This window comes from Varroa destructor, unplaced genomic scaffold (genome assembly GCF_002443255.2).
Source record: "Varroa destructor unplaced genomic scaffold, Vdes_3.0 BEIS01000005.1, whole genome shotgun sequence".
Classification (NCBI taxonomy): domain Eukaryota; kingdom Metazoa; phylum Arthropoda; class Arachnida; order Mesostigmata; family Varroidae; genus Varroa; species Varroa destructor.
Window position 1 is genome coordinate 31654863 of NW_019211458.1, and position 9628 is coordinate 31664490.

General features: G+C 37.4%; 1 protein-coding gene and 1 long non-coding RNA gene across 3 annotated transcripts in view; one reads left to right on the forward strand and one right to left on the reverse strand.

Moving 5' to 3' along the window:
• rau (RA domain-containing protein rau) overlaps positions 1–9628 on the forward strand; it is a 278997-nt gene that overhangs the window by 113727 nt on the left and 155642 nt on the right. The window lies entirely within an intron of this gene.
• On the reverse strand, positions 580–8363 carry LOC147755565 (uncharacterized). The gene is made up of 4 exons (XR_015328600.1): positions 8060–8363; positions 7595–7762; positions 4290–4480; positions 580–802 (listed from the first exon to the last, which is right to left on the reverse strand). It is a non-coding gene; the product is annotated as an uncharacterized LOC147755565 (long non-coding RNA).

Sequence of the window (9628 nt, forward strand, 5' to 3'; positions counted from 1 at the left end):
AAAGAAATTACCTAAGCTAATACATTGCGGTATGTAATACCGTGCATAGAGGTATGCACGGTAAAATGGATTCACTATAGCCACGCTCTGGCAGGTTTAAGTAATCTTTTTTTATAACGGCAGGATACGCTTCTGTAATTGGTATGACTGCGGACAGTTGGTATCAGAAAGATTAGTCGGTACGTTTTTTTTTGACAAATGATTTTCATGTTATGGAAACTTTGAAATACTCAAATATTGCTAATGTCATTTTCGGGACGATCTATGCGCTAATTTTAAGGCTATTTTTCTATACTAATTTCCTTTTGTGGGAAATGCTCGGCTAATAGATCCATATCTATTCTTAAAGTTTTCTCACTAGTAAGCTTCGCTGGATTATTACCTCTCCATATCTAAGTAACCCTGAAAGGAAAACGTCAACCTCAACGCAGCACATTATGGAAAGTTTTTGTTATTTTCCCCTGCTTAAAAACTGCAGTTTACCACTGCATTGACTGTACAACAATAAATATCCTTCGGTCAAGATCGACGATGTACACTTTCGCTATTATTATTATTATTATCATTATAAAGGCCCTGCTCAATTTTGCCAACGTAGCTTTTTGTCATAGAGTATATGGCGCACAAGAATGTTCTCTTATTTATGGCCGTGCAGACGCACCCAACTAGCTATTTAACATGTGAAGATATCTTCAAGTGAAGACTTCACATCTCCGCTTATGCGGCCAGCATGATGCGGTGGCATTAAATAAATGCCCACGCGCCTCGTATTTAATTGTAGCGCAGGGGGCAAGATTGACTCCTGAAAGAATCAAAACGAAACTGTGAGCATTAGCGGCCACAGTCTGAATTAATGTGTCACGGCAAAAGTGTAAAGTATAACATTATTTGAACCGGATTAATTCAAATGTGCGAAGCTAAATAGTGGTAGTATTACAACGATCTGCCAAAAGAAATTAAAAATAACTTGGTAGGCGGCCACTTTTTTGGTCCAGGTCGTGCGCAATATTTCATATAAGTTCAACCGGTAGAATCGCTTCTATTATATTAGGCAAATTAGTGAGAGAAGCAAATTTCGAGATAATCTAAACGAGATCTCTTTTTAATCGTTATAATACATTTAACGTTTTGGTGGTCAAAAAAATTGACAATATATCAGCTGGCGCCTGGGGCTTTTATACATTGACCACGTCCAGATTACATTATGCCTCTTTATGAACGTCACAATATATATATATATATGTTGATGTTATAAGGCTTTCGTGTTCAGTTCTATAGAACACATTCCAATCGATACGGCAATATATCTTCTAATTTATCAAAAAGTTATGTACATATTCTTAGTAAATTTAAAGATACATTTATTGCAAAGTGAATTTTTAGCATTCGGCACTAGTCATCAAAAAAAAAAAAAATAAAAAAAATTTGCTCCTTAAATAGTGGAAACTGGGCTATAGTCTGTCTTTAATTAAGTTTTACACATGAGCTTAAAGTACCTTTGTGCCCGTTCGATAAAGAAGTTTTCTTTTCAAGTTTTAAGTTGGTTGAGAAAAGGGCTAGAACTATTAAAGAGCTTACAATGGTCTTGTTCTGTTGTTTTTCAGGTCGAAAGAAATAGCTTTTTACATTGCAACAGGACTACATTGCAATAAAAATTAAAACTAATAATAATTATACGGCCTTCCTCTAGGAAGCTGTCTTAAGTTTGATTCATGTTGACCCGTAGGGTGGGCAGGTTATTTGAGCATCTGAACGCTCCATGTTGACTGAATCTCTTCCCTACTTTGTTTAAATAATATTATTATTTTTATTATTAATTTACTTTTTAGGCTATCTTTCGTATCCCTCGGACCCTTGACTGTTTATGCTGTTTCTCTACTCTATATAGATTGACAAATTTTAGCTTTCATAAAAAAAGGGCGTTTAAACTTGAATATGTTTTTCAAAACAACAAGTAGATTTTATTGTAGTTATTACTTATCAAAAAAGAAAATGAAACGTTACCTACGTACTTGGGAATTACACTTTCTTTGCCTCGCTAATTACGCAAAAATTAACTTATAAGGCAAAATTAAAGAAGAATATGACAATAAAGGCATTTACAGCAAAATCTCCGTATGGTGAAGTCTTCTTTTTTAGCAAGGACTTAAAAGGATTTACTGATTTATAACGAGATTATCCCATAATCTAGTTCCTACACGAGCCGAACGTACTACTTTTAATATTCATGTCCAAAAAATTATTAGCATGAATACGCCAGATCCTTTCGTGTTCCATTTGGGATCTAGAAATTTTACTGGGTAGACACCTTTTGATGATCTTATCTGGGTTACCTATATATTTTGACCAGTGAAGCTCTTTCATATCAGTTACTGTATAGTCGAGATTTAGTAGAATTTTTGATAAAAATTATTTACTTCCTATATAGAGCATGTTGACTTGTTTTTCTTCGTATTGAGAAACCTAGAAAGATAAATATCACCGATAAAATCGAACACCGTCATCTACAAACCACGCTCAGAGTCACACCATCAAAAAGTACACATCGTGGAAAATCAGACTCACTTTCAAAAATTGCTAAGCGCGGGCAATCGGTGTCCCCAAACCTTCCCTAGACAATGTCTCGGGTTAAGTCGTTTGTTGCATGACAAAGAACATTTTGCTGTCATTTACATAAGCAGTCCTTAAGTATGCACGATATCTAATGAGAAGTTTACTTAATGCAAGTAAAATGAGCTTGTAAATATTCGTTCGGAACGATACCGTTTTCAAAGATTTTAATGTATAGTACAATCCAAAATTGTACAAGAGAAGCATCGATGAACAACTTGAATGGGCAGCTTAAATAGAGATCAACGAAGAAAACTAATCATTATGCAATTTTCGTAATGACGGCACGTCTCGCGCGATTTAACAACGTATTTCGAAATATCGTCTTAGCTATCTTGTTAAAACTATTGGCTGAGTACCATAAGCCTTGTCTTCAACGAGCCTGTTGCCCCCAATATATCGAAAGGCCAAAGGGACTGTAATTGATGGTTCTTAAGATATCCCAGTTCCGTCCTTACTAATAATACCTGGTGCAACACATGTCAAAACTTTTCTTTCAACTTACAAGTACCATCATTTATTCTCTGTACCTGTTAAGAAAATACAGTTTCTACGTAAAACATTCATGTAATTAGTAAATAATAACCAATTGCGTGATACGTCACAAGCAAACGCCATCTTCATTCCGTGTGATAATAACGATCTCGTATTCATATACTGTTTGTTATTTTCATTGACCTGTAAATAGTGCATTACTATAAAAGCGAACGAAACGAATGTCTTTAATTTGCAATAACAGTAACGACACACGGTTCTCTAATCATCATATTCTGTGGTATACCATAGAAGAGTAAAATTTGACCTACTGTTAGGCTCACTTATAGGGTTCCAGCTGAAACATAGGCTTTACTTAGGCTGCGATAATGTTGGTATCAGTGGACACATTTCAAAAAGGTTCTTCGTTTTCTGAATAATACCTACGTAATATCTACCTAATACGTAAGATACCTTATTTTCGATCATGTAGCGTTCATAAACGATAGTGTTCATTTTATGAAATTATCGCAAACAACTACATATAGTTGCGAACTTAATGTAAAAGTTTGCAATTGAGGTAAACTCAAGACAGCAAGCTACGATTAGAGGTTTAAATTTGCTCGTTAACGCTTGATCATATTTTAACTTTGTTTTTTGCATTATTTTTTTGTGTTCTATTCCATATTATTCAAGTTACAATAGTATCCATTTGTTTACCTCATGTATAATTAATATTTCATAAAATGTCAGCTTTCGTAGTTCTTGTACTTCAGTCGCCTGGGGATGTCGTATCTGACTGTAACAACGGAACCTATCATAGCTTTCATCTAGACTCGCCATCGCACATGAGCATTTCCACACTTCATTATGATTGCAGGTCATAGCGTAAGACAAGATCGTTACGGTCATCTCAGTGATTTCTATTCTCATTCGACTAGACTAGTACAAGTTGATTGAAGCGTTAATCACGTTATTTCGTGATGTTTGCCCCTAAAGTTGCATAAATTCATTAAAGTCGGAATCAGCTTACCCCAAATAGTATTATTGCATATAATAGGGTTACTGGGACTAAGTGGCGGAACTAAATTTTGTCAGCATCGGAGTAATGAAACAGCTGTGCATCTGTAGTGGGCAGAACTTAAGCTCCGTTAATGTCTATAAGGTAGTTTTACCTGTTAGCATGAGACCAAATATTACCGGACCTGTCGTTTTCAAAGTAGTGCTTCTTCAGTAAGCCAGTATTGCATCAAAATCGCCTTCGGTCATGTCCTTAAACAACGGTGCGCTAGAGATCAGGCCTCAATGGTAGCATACTGTTGACGTGTCAGCCGACTCTTCCAAGGGACATACGATTTTAGGGCAGAATTGATAAGCTGGATGGAGTGAAGCCATCCTGCAACAGTTACGAGTTTAAAATTTGAAATGTTTAATAAATGGCCCATTATGTCGATAATGCAAACTCTGAGGAATCTAAATTGTTTAACACATAGAGGGCATTCGACAGTTTAGTCACGCCAGAGGCAAACCTTAGGTCCGTGAGGGCTGGCTCTATTCACGACAATAGCTTCAGCATTCAACTCGAAGGTACATGGACGACGATGAGCTTGTGGAACAAGGGCCGCCGATGGTTTCGTGTATCATATCAAACGTCACAATAAAAGTAAACGCCAAAATAACAATCATTGAATAATTCTAATTTCGCGGAATAGATTTGGTAAAAGTAGAAGCCAGTTACCATCCGGTGAGCTAGATGCGTGAAATCAATTACACGTCGTTCTCATGCAGTCTGTAAAATCACCCGTCAGTAATATATTTACATCAGAGAGATCCTTCCACTTCCAATTAGGACAAATATAGAATTGTATAGAAAACACCTCATCGGCTCCTGATCCTTTGATGTAATCTACCTGATCGGATATACAAGTAAAACAGTATTATACCTTATGGGTGTACTTGTACGATCAAATTGCCAGGTTGCTGTGGCTAGGATATGACACCATTAAAATTTGTTTTATTATCGCTGTCGTTGCATCGTTTGGATAGCTAACGTAGCTACGCACAGTTATGAAAAAATAAGGATCTGCCAGTGGAGAACGTGTATCGCAGACCAAAAAAAAAGGGGAGCACTTCGTCCGTTTGTATGTAGTCCCTTTTTATCTCCCTCTTACATTCAATGGGGACAATTATAGGCTGCAAAACAGTCAATGTTAGGTGAATCTTCTGCATTCCAGGTTGTCAGACAAAGTCGGCGCCGATAATCATCTTCTTATGCCTTTGGGTTGCGGAACGGAGAGCACTGGCTTACGAAAGATCTTCAGATATTATTAGATGTATGCATGACTTTTCGAAGGCGTTGTAGTGAAGAACAATATAAGGACGGAATAGCATTGGTTCGATGAGAGTAAAAAGTTGTCTATCTTAGTTTAGAAGAATAAAATAACGGGAGCTCGTTTTACATAGAAATCGTGTGTGTGATATATTAAATAGAAAAGTAGGTTATTACGGTCTATGGTATTGAAATCAAAAGTGTTAGATGTTTGAATGAACACTGATATGCCGCGTTATAGCTGCTCACTTCTTCAAAGCTTAGTTTTTAATTTTCTAGTTATATAAATAAAGATTTTTAATGAAATGTGAAAACTGTTGCATCTAAAAAATCGTGTAATCATTTTAGATGCCGAATTCAAGATAAAACACTTTAACCTGAGTTTAAAGTCAATAACAATCGTCTAGAAAAAAACAAAGGGCTTTCTTATTCTATATATTACATAACGCTCGATCATTAGCAAACTGTAAGAAAATTTAAGCCGCAGAAGATCTACGTTAACTCAATAGGAAAGTCAAACTTTGCTGAATGCATTCTATCGAGAAGGCTAGTGGACCTCTCTTTATTTTGCACTATATCTTCCATAACCACCACACTTCTGTTATTACCATATCCAGTCAGTTCTGTGATTTAACGGCTGTCGCAGGTTCAAAATGGTAGGGCCGTGATGCATGAAATGATTTGCCTGAGTTTCCTTATCCTCCGATTGACTCCGATAACGGTCTTATTTTATATAATATAACATATTATATATAATTATATTATATTAAAATAATAATTATATAATATTAAATGGTAATATTGAAATAATCTGGTCCAGAGGAACTCTGAAATACCAGCAGAGCAAAACTCAACTCGACCAACTTCTTTCGAACGATAAGTACTCGTTCGAACTGGCTGAAAAGCAGTTTGCAATAGTAAAAAAAGAAAGAATAAAATGGACATAATGCGAGACAACTACAATACTTTTTGACCGTCCTTTGTCCTGCGTAGAACGGCAGGACAAATTTAGCGGAACGCTCAATGACACTCACTTATATGAAAGCTGATTAGCGTGATAGAAAGACATTTAAATCTTAGTTGTTGTTCTGCACGCCCCTGATAGTTCAGGTGGTTGAAGAACCTGATCGAAGACAAATGGTAAAATGATCCGTCATATAGCAATTATCATGAAATGTAATCTGAGAAAAAAATTACTTTCAACTTAAGTACAGAACTTGATGACACGGATACGCTTTGTTGAACGTTCGCTCTAAACGAAGGGTCCAGTGTAATGATCAGGGACGGCGTACGCAACGTATCATATATGTCCTCCAATATAATCATTGAGCTTTTCTGTTACTGGGCCTTCGTTCGCTTCTCATGGGAATCGGGGGTATCATTCAATTCAAATCTAGCACTGCAGGATGTGTTTCGTAGTTGTTCTATTTGCCAATTTAGCTCAAAAAATATGGACTCGGTTAACTAATGCAAGCACGATATGCCCTACTTCTCGAGGCAAGCAGCGAAGCAAGGCAAATCCTACTCCGAAAGGATTTCTGACAGCGTACCGAACCTTGAGTTGAAAGGCCTTTCCGCTTTCTCTTAAATATGGCATAATCATCCGAAGTTCATACAATTTTCCGATAGTCTTGGAAAGCAAGTCTGTAATCATGAACGTCAACGGGAAACAATATTCCTGCGGCAACGTCCCTTATCAGCGTCAGCATAAAGGAGGTTATTCTCATAGCTGAGCTGAATATGGAGACGTCAAATGGCCTAACAGCTTTACAGAATTTTTTCTTCGAATCAGCATTAAAGAAGTCTGATCTGAGCGTGTGTTCTATCCGCTTTTGAAATTGACTAGATGGCTTCAAACCGGCGAACAATCCAATCGTTAGAAAGCAAGTTCAAGTCAGCTGTTGATGTTAATTGTAAAACACGTGTGCTCAAACTAACATACTGTATACCCTATGTTTCAATTCTTATTTTTGCGACTCGTTAGAGAAATTTCAGTAAATTTCAAGCTCATACAACTTTAAAATAATCTGCCAGAAGAAATTGCTCAGTACTGAAAAACGACACAAATAGCATCAAATACAAAATCATATATGTACAAGTAGTTTATCATGTACATGAAACTCCCGGAGCGCGATGAGAAAATAGATAATCACTATATATGCTTTAAACAATGAATCTTACTGTAATGATAAGTGGACACAAGTCGTTATTAACAGGATCAGCACCTTCACCTTCTGCGGCCTGCGCATTCCTTCATGTCGTTAACGGCGTCAAGGTCAACGATGCCACGAATCCAATGTCTTTATAGTCCTACAGTAACTGTGGTAGCAGTACATTGTACTGAACATACTGCAAAACAAACCATAAATTTATCAAGTCAGCCAGAAAGAGATACAAGCGCTCGGACCGCTTAGCTGGCCGGTGGGGTCACCCATTTCTACCGCTTAAGTATTATTTTTAAAATAACCCCAATTGTCCGCAAACTGCGTCCGCCCAGCGGCTTCTAATTATTGTTCGCTCATTTATACACAAAAAAATAACACTTTCCTTGCTACCAACTGCTATAGCCACAAACAAAACTATGTTAGGCTAGTATCGAAAGTCAACCATAACACAGACTACACACAAAGACAGCCATCGACATACCGACGCATGGATGTTAGCCCTGCTCGATCTGCTCTGCAATTTGTTGAAAAACCGATGGTGCGGTCTTCAATAGAAGTTTCGAGCGAAATCTTCGCTCATGAGATTGACGAGGACACTTTTTAGTTTAGAAGCGTCTAATGAAACTACTATAAACAGGAACTGAATCCTCGCTTAAATCTAGATTATAGTTGGGTTCGTAACGAATCTTAGCCTTACTTATGTACAGGAGGTGGCCACTAGTTACTTAAATTAATAAATAACATAGAACAGTCATGATCTGTGTATGATCATTGCACATATGGAAACAAGCTTTGCAGAGATTCTTTGCCTCAGCATATTTTTGTTCGCCCTACTACATACGTTGTATATACGAAAACGTCCCACAGCCGACATCGTCAGCTGTTTCCCCCACTTACCTCTAGTTTTTAAGTAATTAAAATGGCAAACAGCAAACACAGTACTGAAGTGGTTTTGATAATTAAACTAATTAAGTACCCGGCAGAAAGTGAACGTCCGAACTTTTTTCTTCTATGACCGTCTGTTTTAACCCTCTTGAAAAGCGTCAACCATTTATGATAGGATGGAACATCTATTTATATCATTACCGTACAATCCCTGATTAAAGTACACACACTCCTAAACTTGGCCAAGAGTTAATTTTCTAGTTCTGTTTTCCCACAGCGATCTTTCCTCTGGGATTTTTTCCAATTTGTATCCAAGTAGGGGTTGATCTGGTTTGCCCTCGTACATGCAAACGACGAAAAGTGTCGCGATATTATCGCTGACAGGCCCATACAAATCGCGGTCGTCCGAACGAGTGTTGATCTCTGTCCAGCTCAAAGGGTGCCCTGTCACTTTGCAGGTTAATTTGCAGGAAGAAAAAAGGATAATCACATATTAAGTGCAATGTAGAACCAAATGTTCCCTCTAACTACATATATGGTTCATCAGGCGACCTACTGAATTGTCCACCCTTAAAACCCAATTTAGGTGGCTGATAGATTTTATCCCAGTTTGCTGTATGCCAGCTACGTGCTTTGCTACCATATCCTCTTGCGAAATGATTGTCGGGTACAGGTGTTTGACCATATAGATTTTGTATTTCTACATTTAACTTGTTTTATGTAGAGAATCGAAGATTGAGTTCGCAGTGTGGCCCATTGTTACCATGGGTCGAAGAGAATGTTCGTATAGGATACTTGATTTCGCAGCCATAGGAGACCCGAACAGAGCTTAATTTATTCCACTTTAGTTTTTTTACCTCGTCAAAATCTAGATACACTCATCTATCATGGAGGATCTCCCTACTATTTGTATTAAGTTAGTCCGCCAGCTCCGAATTTACACGTAAATAGATTTCGAGAACGGCTTTACCTTGCCGACCCTGATATACGGACACATCGGTGAATAAAATAAATTCTACCTTGAAATCTGCGCCTGTTACCGAAACGCCCTAGAACCGCACCGACTGCCGCTGATGTTTATATCCAAACCAAACCCGAAATGCAAAAGTCTATATAACGAAAAAAATAAAGCAGACATTTTTAAGACTGCGAACCTTAATAATAT